The sequence below is a fragment of the Amblyomma americanum genome, chromosome 11 (assembly GCF_052857255.1).
Source record: "Amblyomma americanum isolate KBUSLIRL-KWMA chromosome 11, ASM5285725v1, whole genome shotgun sequence".
Taxonomy (NCBI): domain Eukaryota; kingdom Metazoa; phylum Arthropoda; class Arachnida; order Ixodida; family Ixodidae; genus Amblyomma; species Amblyomma americanum.
In genome coordinates, this window is record NC_135507.1 from 20,625,480 (window position 1) to 20,640,508 (window position 15,029).

General features: G+C 50.3%; 1 pseudogene across 1 annotated transcript in view; it reads right to left on the bottom strand.

The window, feature by feature from the left end:
- Window positions 1-4,560: 4,560 nt before the first annotated feature.
- LOC144110235 (uncharacterized) overlaps window positions 4,561-15,029 on the bottom strand; it is a 30,025-nt pseudogene continuing 19,556 nt past the window's right edge. Inside the window, exons 3-4 of the transcript XR_013309772.1 lie at window positions 13,853-14,018; window positions 4,561-5,000 (exon numbers count right to left, since the gene is read on the bottom strand). The product of XR_013309772.1 is annotated as an uncharacterized LOC144110235 (transcript). The remainder of the gene's footprint in view (window positions 5,001-13,852; window positions 14,019-15,029) is intronic.

Below are 15,029 nucleotides of genomic sequence, written 5' to 3' on the forward strand. Positions count from 1 at the left end.
AGTTGCTCAGGTGAGTAGTTACTCCCTCAAATCTTCTCAGGCATGGGAAGATTTCCCTAGATACATTCATCTAAAACATGCTCATATATGTCCCTCCAAAATTGCACGCAGTGCACACACCTACCTTGTTCATTTTTACCACGTTGACAACTCTAAGAAACTCCGATGCTGATTCAACCAGTTGAGCCTCTTAATTATCATAAAACGATCTTATACACGATTAAACTTTTCCCCATTCTATGCTCCTCCACAGTCGCCCTTTCTCATCGAATTTACCCAGCTCACACCGTCCGGCTTTATTACTGCATTCTGGTTGTCTGCTAATTGCCTTAGCTGCCCGTTTTCATCCAGATTCCTCAGCCGTTCTTCATACAAGACTTTACACTCTAAACAGAATGCAGTAAAAAGCGAGTAACCTGCTCTCCATCGCATGCCCTTTAAAAAGGAGTGCTCTGTAACACGGGTTACTATCCTTTTACTCTCATATAGGCGTATTCGTGTTTACACTCAAAAGAATACACCAATGCGGGAGTAAAATGAGATTAAGCTGTCCTCTACACACAGCGCTCACACCTGAACACGCGGCTGTGATAAGGGCCATTGGCAACGCCATCATCATCAGCCAGGCTACACCTCCGGCAAGGCAAAGGCCCCTCCCTAGTATCTCCAATTAACCCTGTCCTTTGCCAGCTGCGGCCACCGTATCCCCGCAAACTTTCTAATGTCATCCACTCACCTAAATTTCTGCACCCCCTGTTACTCATGCTTTCTCTTGGAATCCGCTATGTTACCCTTAAGAACCAGTGGTTATCATGCGTTCGCATTACATGTGCTGCACAAGCCCATTTCGTACGTTTGGCCGTTACTCCCTTCGATCCAAATACGTTTATCCAAATTACTTTCCCAGACGGCACATAATCCGACGGACGTCCGATCAAGATCCGAATGTCCAGAGCCGAGTTTGGATATCCGCCGGAGGTACAACGAAGGTACGACAGCGGAAGGCCCGAGTTGAACTTCCACTGCACGACTAAATGCCCGCTTCTGGACGTCCGTGGGACAAACGGTGGAGCTACAAATGATAGTCCGTCGGATGTATGTTGGACGTAAACGAGTCTCCGTCGGACGTCCGAACCTCCGGAAAAGGACGTCCGTCGTACCTTTGGCCGTCCAGGTTGTATATGCGATGTCCTGTTGTTCATTCCGGCAGCAAGAGCTCCCAGTGGCGCCATCTGGCGCAGCGCCGCGAAAAATGCGGTGGACGAGGAAATAATAGCCGCGAGGAACGCGAAACGTGGAATCTCGTAAATCAGCCGCGCGACCCAGAAAAGCAGGCGTGGGCACGCGGCGCTTTATGCACCCGCGGCCACCAGATTCCGATCCATGGGCGAGCAAGAAATGCACGCCTTCGCGACGAGCTTTTAACGCGGCTACTTGTGAATAGCGAAGTTGCCGTTCATTGTCAATGCGCATCGCATTGGGTGCGCAGCATTGCCGTTCTCCCCTTAAGGCAAATCTGGGGGTTTTCTGAACATTTTCAGCAGAAGATCCCACTACAGACACCTTTGTCGTGCGACAGAACCCACTACAAGAGGCTCTGTCGCACGACAAGAACGCTTGTCGCATGACAGAGTTGTGTCGTGTGACAGATATAACAGAAAATTTTGTCGTGCGTTTTGATCACATTACATTTATTTGTGTCATCTCTATCCAGCACAAAAAAAGTGGTAGGATTTTAACGTAGCTAAACCGAGCAGACGTGCGAAAGCGCCTGTTTAGCCTGATTATTGGCTGTTTTGCTTTGCTGTGTCGTCGCCACGCCTGGCGGCGATATTAGGCTCGAGGTTGAGCTGATCTTACCTGTTCGTGCCGCAGGTGCAAGTTGACGAAGACGATGGTGTGTAATACACAGCGCTAGTGTGTGTTGCAGTTTAGCACGAGGCGTGATCGGCCGCAGCGATACCATAGTGTCCTCGTGCAGAAGCCAGCGAAAATGATCTGTTCGCGCAGCCGTGGGTTCAAAAACCCAGTCCCGGCAATATGTATATTTTTTTCGGAATTGGCTTTTGCTATACTAGGTTTTGCCAAGGGCACCTTCAAGGTCAAGCTTCACACAAACTCGGTGAGCCGGTTAGATCCCGTGAAATAGTGCTTTCCCGCTGAAAGCGCTTTTGAAAATACTGAGTGGAAGTATATTAGAAAACAAACTGTAGGAAAACGAAAGTGAGTTTCAACCAAACCATGATGCCACGATGTAGCAAATTGTGAAGTCGTGGATAATGCCACAAAACTTATCGGGTGTGCGATAATTGGCTATACTAGCGACTGTTGGGGACAGGTTCGATCGTTTATGTCTGAAGTGCCCAGAAACAAGCTTGAAAATTGGTCTTTCAGCAAACGCACAGGGAACATCGACGAGTGCGCTGACTCTGACGTTACACACGCAAGGTTGTCGGTAGAAGTCTCCCTCGATTTAAGATTTTAAAAAATGGGGACTTTCAAGGTTTATTTTCACTGCAACGAAACGCCGCCCGGCAGCGACATCTGGCGCACGAGATCAGAAGACTCGTGAAATTTTCAATAAAATCCGTGGAGGTTCAAAAATTGGGACACTAAGGCACCGCCTGAAGGGTATGATGCGATAGCGTTGATGGATAAATTCCCATATATGCAGATGATCATTCTGAACTTTATATTCATAGATCCCTGGGAGTCCTCATACCACGGTGCTGCGGTTAAGGGATGCACCACTGCCCTGCGATGGTAGGTGCTCCCATCTGTGCGGCTTGTGCGATTCAGGTTTCTCTTCCCGAGCAACCTCTCGCGATCAGTCATTAATTTAATAGCCATCTGCCACGGTGTTCAGCTTGCTCACAATCCGGTGGGCAGGTTGCGATGAATCCTTAAGGTCACGTGACCTAGGTGGCCTACCTGTTGTTTCTCTGGGGGGGGGGGGGGGTGCACCCTACGCCTCTATATCGCTCACAACCTCACGACGGAGCTGCCCTTTAACATTTACAATTTGTTACTCGCGTGCAATTGCTGTGATAACGCGAGATTATAGACGCCTGGCACACTCCGGTTCTTCCAAGCAGAGAGCATAGCACAACCTTCTGCAGCCTCGTTCCGATGGCTCTCTACTGTCCTCGGGCGTTCAGAGATAGACGAGCCGTTCTTTCAGAGAGTGGAGTTTTTCCCCTTTTGTGTTGGTTCACTTCGCCGGCTGAAACGTTTCCTTCCAGGCTAGGTGACGCAGAGGAGGAGGTGGTCACGCAGAGAGACGGTGCGCACGTGTTCGCCGCGATGGCCTGAATACTCGTGGAATGAATGTTCGACTTCAATGTTGATTGCCGCCTCGCATCAATTCCTGCTTTAGCTTTGAATAATAACATCGAAACCAGTTCAGAGGTTGTTGTAAAACGATTGTTCTCGAGTTCTAACAAGCTAGATTCAAAGAAGAACCCGCAGTGGAAGATTCGCCTCCTTATTTTAAAGAAACAAAAGCCATGAGGACGCTTAAGTCACCTAAGAGTGAAGTTCAATAGCTTTAGATTTAAGCTTTTCGGAGCTTCCGTTGCAAATTCTGTGTTTGCGTCAGTTTCTTTTGAAAACGCCGGTCCATCAACCACCATATTCGGACTGCCATCTGCAGTAGCAGGTACCCGGTAAGCTGCGACGGTGCCGACGTTTGCATGCTAGTACAGGAGACAGTTGCTGACAACCTGGTCGGCAGGTTGTAATGATGTCACAAGGTCATATAACCTCTCTCGATAAGTCAGTTTAATTTCCACATGTCACGGTGGGAAGGTTGCCACAATTCAGTGGTCAGCATTATTGGACAAAATTTTGAATATTGGATTATAAGGTACTGATACGATATTGAAGGTAATGGTCGTTTCTTCTGATGCATAGCAAAAATTTTGAAGTTTTTCTTCGCTCGCATCGAGCAGCTAAGTCTGCACCGCACCCCCCCCCTCCCCCCACACACACACAAAAAAACACCGGGAACGTCTATGCCAATAGCAAAAATTTTAATAGCAAAAAAAGCAAGGCTGCTGACGGGATATATGCAGAAATATTGCTAATAGCAAAAAAGGAAGCCTGCTGGCAGGATATATGCAGATATATTTTTAATGAAATCTTAGAAAATATGAAAAAGTTGCTTTCGTCAACTCTTTCACGTTGAAAAACGATTTTGTCCAGAATTGTTTTTGTATGGTAGCCAGGCTGCCGCCTGCCACGGTGGATAGGTTTGGATGACGTCACAAGTTCACGCGATATCTCGCCAAAAGTGATCACAAATCGAGTGATCTATCTCCATCAATCAGCGAATTTCGTGGCATTGATCGGACGGCGGATTTGATCCTGACGTGAACTCTAATGCTCTCGCATTAATATTCGGGGCTTTAGTTGCCTCGAACAGCTTATGTAGTTGCTGCGACACCTGTCTCAACCCTGCTTCAAGGACCCTGCTCTTGCCATCCAACCTTCCATCTTCAAAAGTACAGTGGTTTTCATAGTCCTTCCGTGGTCTCCTAGTCAAGACATGATAGCGAAAGCTTAAGTTCACAAGAGCGGTGTTTATTGCACAAGGCGTGGAACGAAACACCCTTTTTCTTCTGGCTCTCAGATCTCCGCTGGAGGCAGACACCTTGAGATCTCCTAGGAGGCGCCAGCTTGACCCTCGAGATCTCGCCCTCAGCCGTGCACGTTCCCAGGTGAACCTGCAAACCTTGCCAGTAGCAACGACTGCCCAAGTGACAAGCGGCCAGGGCAAGCGAACCCTGGTCTAAACGCTGAAGGCGACCGAGGATGGAGTCTTGCTGCGGAAGGCCGCCAGGAAGGACCCAAGCAGGACGAGGCTCGAACCGGTTCCCAGGGACACGTAGAAGAACGGGGTGGCCTGCACGAAGACGTTGAAGATCCAGCCGAACGCCAGGATGGAAAAACCGGACACCAGGGATATCCAAATGCAGACCATCAGAAGGGCGGCCAGGGACCTGCGAAATTCACCGCAGAACCAATCAGTTTAATTTCCACATGCCAGGGTGGGCAGGTTGCTCACAATCCTGTGGCCAGGCTGCAACCTGCCACTGTGGATGGATGGAGGGGAAAAACCTTATTTTCCACTTATTTGAGGTGTTCGTGACCCTTACGGGCCACTGGGCGCCGTGGTCCATCCTTGGTACAGTATGCCGCACCTGACCGCTGCCATCGTGGCTCGGCGTATGAGAAATCGTTGCACTTCCTCGTTCTCGCTTGCCAGCAGGTGCTCTCACTGCGTCACACTTGGGTTGCCTATGCTTGGGTCTCTGCCTTAGGGCAGGTCCCCGTGACTTGCTCTATAGTGTCGATTTAACCTTACACCACAGACATTCGCCTACAAATCATTGGACTTCCTCGTTCTCGCTGGCCAGCAGGTGCTCTCACTGCGTCACACTTGGGTTGCCTATGCTTGGGTCTCTGCCTTAGGGCAGGTCCCCGTGACTTGCTCTATAGTGTCGATTTAACCTTACACCACGGACATTCGTCTACCTACTGTGTAGGGAAAATGACATTACAACCTGCCCCGATGTGTCACCCTGATTGGTCAGCAATGGTTGGTGCTGATGACGATGAGTTTTAATGGCGCATGAGCAGCTTTGAGAATACAACGCTGTGTCAGAATATGTTTGTTGTGCACACAAAGTGGGCTGAGACCCATTTCCCACAGATTTTACCCGTTAAGGTTTCCGTTGTGCAGAAAATTAAGTATCGTCGGCGTCAGTGTTATGAGATAAATAGGGTGGCGGAGGTTCTCTGGGGTGCCCAGGGAGCCAACCCCAGAGAAGCAACGTAGCAACCCAGAGAAGCAATTCTGTATATTGCAGAACCACAAGGTACTTTTATGGAAGTTTTGAAGCAATGGTCAATTTTCCGATGTGTAGAAAGATGTTTCTTTTAAAGTTTTTCCATCGCTGACATCGAGCAGTTAAAACTGTCATACAAAACCAATAAAATTTAAGCCTGCCGACGGGAGATCTGCGGATATATTGATTGTTATGGTGAAATATTGCAATACATGCAAAATAATTGCGCTCATAAACTTTTTTCTTGTTCAAAAATGCTTTTGTCCAGGATTGTGTATCAAAAAAGGTTAACCTTACTGACCTGAGCTGAGAGTCAATCCTCAAATCCCGCCCAGACGCTGATACCTTTCTAGCGTGCTGTCAAAAAGGACCGGCTTTCTATGCATAGCAGCGCGCAGCTCCGCAGAGGAAATACCCTTACGCAACGGTTTTGTTTTTGTCACCCGCCGGGCAGGCAGCGCTCGCTTCTCACGGAACGGACGTATAGAACAAAGCGTGTATAGGAAGCAATACGCCATCCGGGAAGTCGCCGAACCGCGCCAGAGGTAAAGCTAGGAGAGAAGAACAAACAGGCAAAAGGACGGCTTACATGGCAGATTGCGCACAGCGTGGCGCTGCTGCAGCCGCCGCTGCCCAAACGTGTTACGTACGCGACTCGTTCGGCGTGACAAGCGTTCGGTCACGCGGGCTTTGCTGTGCGTGCGTACGCGTGTACGCAGTGATCCCGCGGGGCGGCGGCAGATGCATTGTCTGCAGTGGGAACGGCCGACGCGCGCGGTCGACGCCTTAATTAGCGTCCGCTTTTTCACGCGCAGACGACTTTTCCCAAAGACCGTCCCCCTCGTTCGACAGGTTCTTCCTGCATGGGCATAGGTGCACCATTTCTGTTTCGGTTCGTGGGTGCGGCCATATTGAAATATTGGAAAAAAAATCACTGCGACCGTATGCGTCATAATAGGAGTGGTTAAGCGGCAGAGAACAGCTCACAAGCTGGCCGGTGCTATGGACCCAAGCGAAAATATCCTGGGGCCACCAAGAAATCAGGCTCTGTTCTCCCTTTTACTGCGTTAGCAGTATAGCCCTCATTGGGCGGAAAAGCCGTGGTCTGTGTGAAGCCTCCAATCTCTCCATCCCCAGCGCCCCTAGCAGGTGCGGATGGGAGCGCCATCCGGGCAAGGGGTCGGATGGTTCCCGGAGATACCGTCCAGTGCCGGTAATTCAGACAGCATTTTTAGCACTAACACAACACCTACACGAAAGAAAAGAAAGGACATCGAATTGGCACGGGACGGAACAGCCCCAGTCTCGTGCCCTTCCTTTTCTTTCGTGTACGTGTTTTGTTAGCGCTAAAAATGATGTCTGAATCTGAAAACCATCTAGCCCGTCTGCAAGTGCTTTTAAGTACCGGTAATTGTGAACTTTAGCACCTACGTACTGTAAACACGTTAACTACGGTAACTGCTACCGTACAGCAGATTTGGCTAGGCAAGCCTGGAAACTGTAGCAACGGCAGTGCGTTACCGCATTTGCCGTACGGCTGCCCGGTTACCGCCGATGCGCGCGAGCTGATTGATCCCGATGTGGCAGGCGCGCGCCCAACTTCCGGGTACATGGCACCATCTGGCGCGCTAAGGGCGATCTGCGCATGCGCTCTGGTGACGTGCTGTCTCCCGGTACACCGATAACGGTAGCGCAGCACACGGTATGCTAGAGGTGTCTAATGCATATCTTACCAACGCCTTCGCACACCCCCCACCTCCACCCTCCGGACGGCTTCACCAATTAGAAGCCGGCGCAATAGCGCAACGAAAAAGAGAAAACGCAATCAAATTCACAAAGGCAGTGAGAAGGCGATCAATGTAAAAGCGAAATGTGGAAGCAACAGTGCCGAGGACGAAGATTTTTCGCATCGTATTGCATGAACGCCTCTACGTTTGTCTTACTGTTACTGCTTTTGTGACTTAATTTATTTTATTGCTTCACCCCTCCTCGGTTCCAATGTAAGTGCCGATCTGGTGCTCTGTCGTAAATAAAGAAATTTTAGTGACGAAAGACGCGCGTGCGCTGTGCGATGTCAGTGCACGTTGAAAAGCCTAGACGCGGTCGAAATTAAACCGGAGCCCTCCTCCACTACGCCGCCTTCTCCTCTCTTCCTTCTTTCACTCTCCTTCTTCTTCCCTCACCCCCTCTGATCGCAGTTTGAGCCACACAGTGAATGAGAGCTTTGCCAAGCAAACAAGCCATGACAAAATGAGTCCGTTCCGTCCGACATTTTTGTAGCAGCGCAAATACCAATGATGGGCACATTCCTAGTGCAAAAAAAAACAAATGTAGAAAGAAGGAGGGGCTAGCGGGTTCCGGAAATTATTTTTAATGCAGTAGCTAGAAGCCCCATCAGCAGCTACATCACCGGACAGGAAGTGACATCACCAGAAGCGGCGCCTTTATCGGAAGTGACGTCACTATGGCAAAGGCATCACCAGTTGCCAATGCTATTGGACTTCCGACACATAGTAGAACTAGGTGTCCCTGTGATTTTTTTTAAGGCCACCGCTTACGATACGCGAGACTTGTTGGATTGGCCCTGCTTCCGTTTATCAGGCATGCAGGCCTGCCTTAACGCCTCTATAGATGCATTATTCTTACTGCGAATAGTGTGCACTGCTATTTGTGCAACGCTCCAAATGAATCTAACTGAATTCAAATGACTGCACTGGTTGAATCCATTGCAAGCTTAGTTATATGCAACTAAATTTACTTAAATAGAACTGAATTCAATGATATTTCTGTTGCAATATATCGTATGGCATGCGCACGCGGAAGCAGTTAACGCACATGACGTCATTAACCAGCGCAGCAGACGATAATACACTTCAACTTTCGCTTTTGTTTTCTCTCCTGCAGGCGAAGAATTTCCTTGGGGGACACCGGCGCGGGCTCTGAATTAAGCCATGACGACGGGGCTTCCCGAGACCGGCAGTTACGTGTCAAGCCATCGAGTCCCGAGAAATCGGGCGCTACCTGGTATTCACGCCCGCCATGGCAAGAACAGTGCAGTGCTGTGGGCACTACGAGGTGCGTTCAGGTGGTTACGAGGTGGGTCCGTGTTTTGAGCAATGCTGCATTGCAACAATGCTCTGACTGGGGCTACAGTTGGTACACGCTACAAAACCACTATCGCCATTCCAACACACAAACACGGGTTGGGCGTTAACTGTACCAACCGCTCAGATCAGTGCGTTCTATCCGATTCTTTTGCGTTATCAACTATTTTGCTATCACGACGCATTTGTCTCTTAAGGAACGTGGCTAAACGCAAGGAGTATTAGCGCGAAGAAAACGGAGGACTGCTCAGAAACGGACGGTAGAGGCGCTTGCCTGACCTATTCTCCTGGGCATCTGTCGTTGCGCATCTATTCCTAACCGGTTGCTTTCTTCGCACCGTACCAATGATCCGTTCTCAGTCGAATCACCATCTCCGCTTGTCAGTGTACAGCAGGCCTGTGCTGTCGTGTCCTGTCCTGTCAGCGCCTGTATCTCTTGCCTCTGCTCCATTAGTTGCTGTTCGTTCCTTCGCGCTGAACAAACGGTGAACATTCCGCCATTCAAGCTCGATTGTGTCTGTCTTAACTGAGACAAGGACAGGTTGTGAACTTATGACGTTCCCACAGGCTCAGAGCCGGTCCTACAGTGTACGTCTCTGAACTGCTCTTATGTTGCACTCCATATCGAACCACCGACTTGCCCCACTACATGTCAAAACCCAGGGCGCCTGTCTGATGTCGCCATCTTTTATACCTTTAAGAGCAGACGACAAGGACCGGAGCGAGGCGTAGCTTACACAGTGCTGCACGTTTCTCTTGGGCCGAGTGTAGAGCGTATGTGTACACACATACAGCTGTGCGCAGAGGCCACTTTACACAGTCCACTTAATCGAATGGGGCTCACACACACATAACACACCCTGGCTGCTGCCGCCGTTACGCCTCCCTGTCCCGACCAGCGGCCGCTCCCCGCGCTGGCTATTGATGAGATTAAGGTTCCCGATAGGAGACGAGACGAAGGCGAGCCAGTCCCGCTGAGAGCAGCTTGCGAGCGCGCCCAAGAGCCGCTGACCTGAATCGTCTGCTCACGTGGGGAGCGCCGCGCGCGCCACTCTGCCCCCGCGGCGCTTTTATGCAGATGCGAGCGCGTCGCTTGACAGACGAAAACACGCGCGGGCAGCGGAAGGTATACCGTCTACTCGACAGCCGAAGCCACGTTTGACTGCGGCAGGCACGACGAGTCTCTCGGACGTGTCTGCCATAGTCCGAAAGCAATGTGTTGTATACGAGTCGTCGAAAGGTCACCAGACGTAGACGCAGTCCTCAGGTGTGGGTCCGCCCAGAAACGCAAGTAAAAGGAAGCCTGCTGCCACTGTGGGCATATGCAAAAGCACTAAATATTCTAAACAAGAATTAATGTTGCCAGTGGTGTTGTAACGTGGCGTTGTCATCTCAACCCAAACCCCATCCTATTGCGACGGACTAGAAGACGACGAACTGTGCAGTGGCGCGGGCAGGAGTGCTCGCACCAGGCCGTCCGCCATGAAAATCATTCTGTAGCCATCTGTCATCTCATATCATTCATCGGATTGCCATCACGTAACGTGTGGTGTGAGCTGCTGGGTCCCTTCATCGCCATTCTGGTCCCGGAGCTTCGGCGTCCTGCGCCTGCCGTGGTCATCGGCCGTGTGTACCTGGTCCGCCCCGCCCGGCTGTGTCCCAGCCCGCCAGACCTAAACCGACCGTCCAAGGACCTCGGCCGTCGCCTCCTGGCACCGCCGCGCCCCGATGCTTCGTGCACCGGGACTCATTCGCTGATCGCCTCATCTACCGTGACGGCAAGCCTCTGTGAATAGGACGTATCGAGTGATACTGACAGTGCTTACAGTTGCGATCGGGACTATCGACGGCCTGGTGCGAGAACGTGCTGCCCGGAACGACGCACTTCACAAATTCGTCTAATAGAAGAAGACGAATTGTGCAGTGGTGTGGGCAGAAGTGCTCGCACCAGAGCCGTCCGCTATTAAAATCGCTCTGTAGCCACCTGTCATCTCATATCATTCACCGGCTTGCCGTCACGCAACAATATAAACAGACACTGTGCAGATTTTTTTTGTCAGTTAATTCGCGTGACTTACTGTGTACACCATAACGGTTCCCTTCCTGACTCCACCGTGCTTTCTTTCACCCGCAGTCCGAGAAATAGCTACGCCTCACGGAAGGCGAAACGTGTCTCATAAACAGCTCTCGCTGCAGTACTTGTCATGACATGTTTGAAAAGCCTTCTGACCGGGGAGAAAATATTCGCATTGCCCAGTGGCACTATATAGTAGAGTCCAAGGTGGAAAGAAATGTCCCAAACGGATGTCCGAGAAAGAAGACGGATGGATGTCCCAGGTGGAAAGAAATCGACAGCGATATTTTAAGAAATGCAAGAACCTGCAGAAAGGTTCGCTGAACAAAAGCAAAAGAAACGTCGCAAACACTACACCCGCGTTCACATGAATCCGACAGCAGCGCATGGGGGATTTTCTGGCGTATCGCACTCATGTAAACGTGGAAAATGTGCCAGGAGTGAGCGTCGCTCTAATCCTGCAAGTGGCCCCCGTGTGGTATGCGTCGTCAGTGCACGTTAAACAATCGCCAGAGGGTCTAAATTATTCCGAAGCATTTCTCAGCGCCGCCTCTTTCTTTTCTTTCACTCCTTCCTTCCCTCACGACGCAGTTCAGGTCTCCACCGTGAATTGAAGCAGTCACTCCGTCCTTCCTTTCAGAAAACCATTTTTTTTACAGGGGCAGGTAAGGCGCTGTTCATTTATTTTGTGGGTTCTTGGGGGTTTAACGTCCCAAAGCGACCAGGCTATCAGAGACGCCGTAGTGAAGGGACCGTTATATTGTCTCTGAAACCATCGAGAGGATTCCTACAATCGACGGGTGCTTACAGCGAGAAACTTCGGTAATTCAGAGGGATGCCACAATCGCAGACGGATCGTCATCAGGCAATCTCCGTTTTCCCCGCCCCCGGCTGTTTTGAAACCGGAAGCAGACGTCACGAAGATGTGAAGGCGGCGCGAATCGTCTGCTCGCGAAAGCGCGCGCACAACAACGCGCCGTGGCATGCAGACGGCGCCTACGCCGCGTTGTGCTCGTCTGTTACGTCGCCTTAAGCCGTCTGCGAGGCGAGCAGACACCGACGCCGCCAATGTTGCAGACGCCGGTTTGCAACGCCCGGCCCACGCGATTGGCGCGGTTGTGTCGCAGCTGCCACGGTAGGCCTACGCGTGTTTTGCGGCGAAGGGCGTCTAGGCGTAAAAGAAAGGAAAATTAAACAGCGAAAAAACTTTAAAGACGCATTTCTGTCGTGTATATTCAGGTTTTTTAAGTTCGTGTAAAAACGAAAATAACACGTGGTACGTACGAATGCTGACGAGACCTCAAATAACGAGGACCTCACGTAAGCTTCTTCGTCGGGAACCTCGTATATTTTTTGCAGGAATTGATTGTAGTCATGTTTTTTCGGCTAACCGTGACGACTGAAGACTTCGCTAGAACTGAACGCTGACGGTGGACAGTTTCTGAGAATTTGATAACGAAGATCACACCGTAGACTTCAGCAGTACAAAGCGTTACTGGTAATCAGGTCGCTCTGATATAGCACAATAAGTGACACCAGCGCGTCCTGTTTCGGAAGTGCTCGTACCTTATACTGGCAAACTCATTTTGTTCCGCGGATTTCTGAATGAAGCTATTGGATGCGGCCGAAGTTAGGGAGAGGCCTGTACTGTCAGCATCCGGAGCGAGCTATACCATTTACAGTCGCGGACAAAAGTTACGGGACAAAGCTTCGAGGAAAACAGCCTACTTTCTCGTTGGCAGGCAAGCATGCTGAAAAGCCTAGAAGCATGACGGGATATGCATGTTCCACCCAGCGTAACGAATACCAAAACGTTTTTCCGCAATGCCGCATCCCGTAAACTTTTGTCGATGGCTTTACGCTTGCTATGAGACGCGCAGTGCTCTATAGCCAAGATTCAAGCGAGATCGGCCTTCACTGTTCATCTCTCCGTATAACAAAAAGGACGTATATGGTAAGTCTGTAGATTTGTGCTAAAGTCCCTGAGTTCAGGCCATAGCTGGAGCCCAATGTTCTCATCCCTGGATAAACGAGAGGACGCAATACCGCCCTGTACTAAACCAAGCTAATTTTCTTCGAGCAGATCAGCTATTGACCATGACGCCTGACGTGTGACTGCCGTGCGACAAATGCGACAGTGAGATGCGCAGGTGGTTTCAAGTTTCGCGCACAAATCGCTGACTGGCCGAAGATGCCATCTTAGTTGCAACTAGGCCAAGCTACACTGTGTAGAAAAAAGTGACGCTCTTCGAACGTTGTCTGTTTTTCAGAGGCTTCATCGATCACTACGAAGTTGAAAGGAACACTAAGAGCTCTATTCCAGAGATAAAGATCTAACAACGAACTCCAGACACCTCACGAGTGACTTCACCGCAACCCTCTGTACTCCTCCTGCCACGGTACAGTTCTTACCACTCACCGGTTATGCCGACGCTAAACCAAAGGAACAGGCCGTTAACAGCTCTCGCTGTAAAACAACTTCTGAATCTCATTCTAGGTACGTTGGTGTTTTTTGTGGTAGCAACAGGAGTATTTCGTGCCGATAAAATTGCATTTAAAAATTTTCCCGCCACTCCATTCAAACTCGTGACGTCTACTCCCGAAAAGGACTCGGTGATACCCGTTTTTATGTGAATGGCAGCGAAGCGTATGCCCTCTGGGATCCGCAAGAAACTGTCGATGCACGCAGTTTTAGCCATTAGGACGCTGTGATCTATTGGCACAGGGCCAACTTCAATTCGTCCAAATTGAGTGTTCCTTTAAGGCAACCGGTGAGCGAAGAGATGGAGACAGAGGCCTCGCAAGCAAGCAATTAAGAGACCCACGGTGCGGCGGCCGTGTTCTCTCCCGCATGGCCCGGTAGGCGCGCGCCGCCTCCTGCTTCTTCAGCTCCTTCTGGCGGGCCATCATGGCCTCGCGATTCTGCTCGATCTGCATGTGCAGCTGCTGCTTGTCGCTGGGGACCGCGCCGCTACCGAGGCCCACCTCACCCTGCAAGCACGCAGCCAGAGACAGAGCAAAAAGGGTGTAAAAAAGGAGTCCAAGATGCGCTATGGTGTAAAAAGGGTGAACACGTGCGTCCTTCAGGATTCGACGCCTGCAAAGTCCTCATGGCACTCCTTTCGTTGAAGCTGGCCTTAGCCTTCGAGATCTCCCGTCGTCTCAGCATAGCCGTTGCGCGTTAAAAGTTGCATGACTTCCCTCTACTATAGTAAAAACAAAGCGCCCGGTGGTGTAATGGTATTATTACCCCAGTAGAGGCCACGAAGGTTGACGGAAGACAGAAACTAAAGGAAAGACCAGGAGAAGAGTCTGAAGGTCCTGCAATATCATCCTGATACGTACAAGACATCGTTCAGTGGTACGCATGTTGCACTCTCGCACACGACAGAACCTTTTTGTCGGTACAACATAAACTGGCGCCCGATCTTGTTGTAACGACAGACTTTTTGTCGTAACACTAGAAATTTCTGTCGTAACAACAACACGTTCTCTAGTACTCGCAACCTGCTTGGAACAGCAAAACCAGTTTTGTTGCGACAACAGAAAAATTTATATTGTATTTTTTGGAACTGACTTTGTATTTTCAGCTGGGAGCGTGCAGCCCTACACTCCCTCATTTGCATCCTGTGATTACAATTCGCACGTTCTTGTCCATTCCCCGCTACTTTCTGATTGGTCACCATGTGATAGTGAATCTTTTCGCTTAGGACCTGCTTTGACGCTGACGTCCCCGAAGCAGATGTCATTGCAAAAGGCCGCTGAAACCACAGAGAAAGCGTTGGAACATCGATCAGACTTAGCGTACAGAAGGCTGACACCTTGCGTGCCCCAAGTAACTATAGTAGCATTCCCTTAATATTGAAGCTGTGCTAATTCCAACCTGGCTGATAATCCCTCGCACGTATTCTAGTGTGCACTCTGCCCGTGGTGGTAACGTGTACCGCGGGAGTGGGGGGTTTTACAACGGATTCTAATATGCTACACATTTTCCTTGTCTTA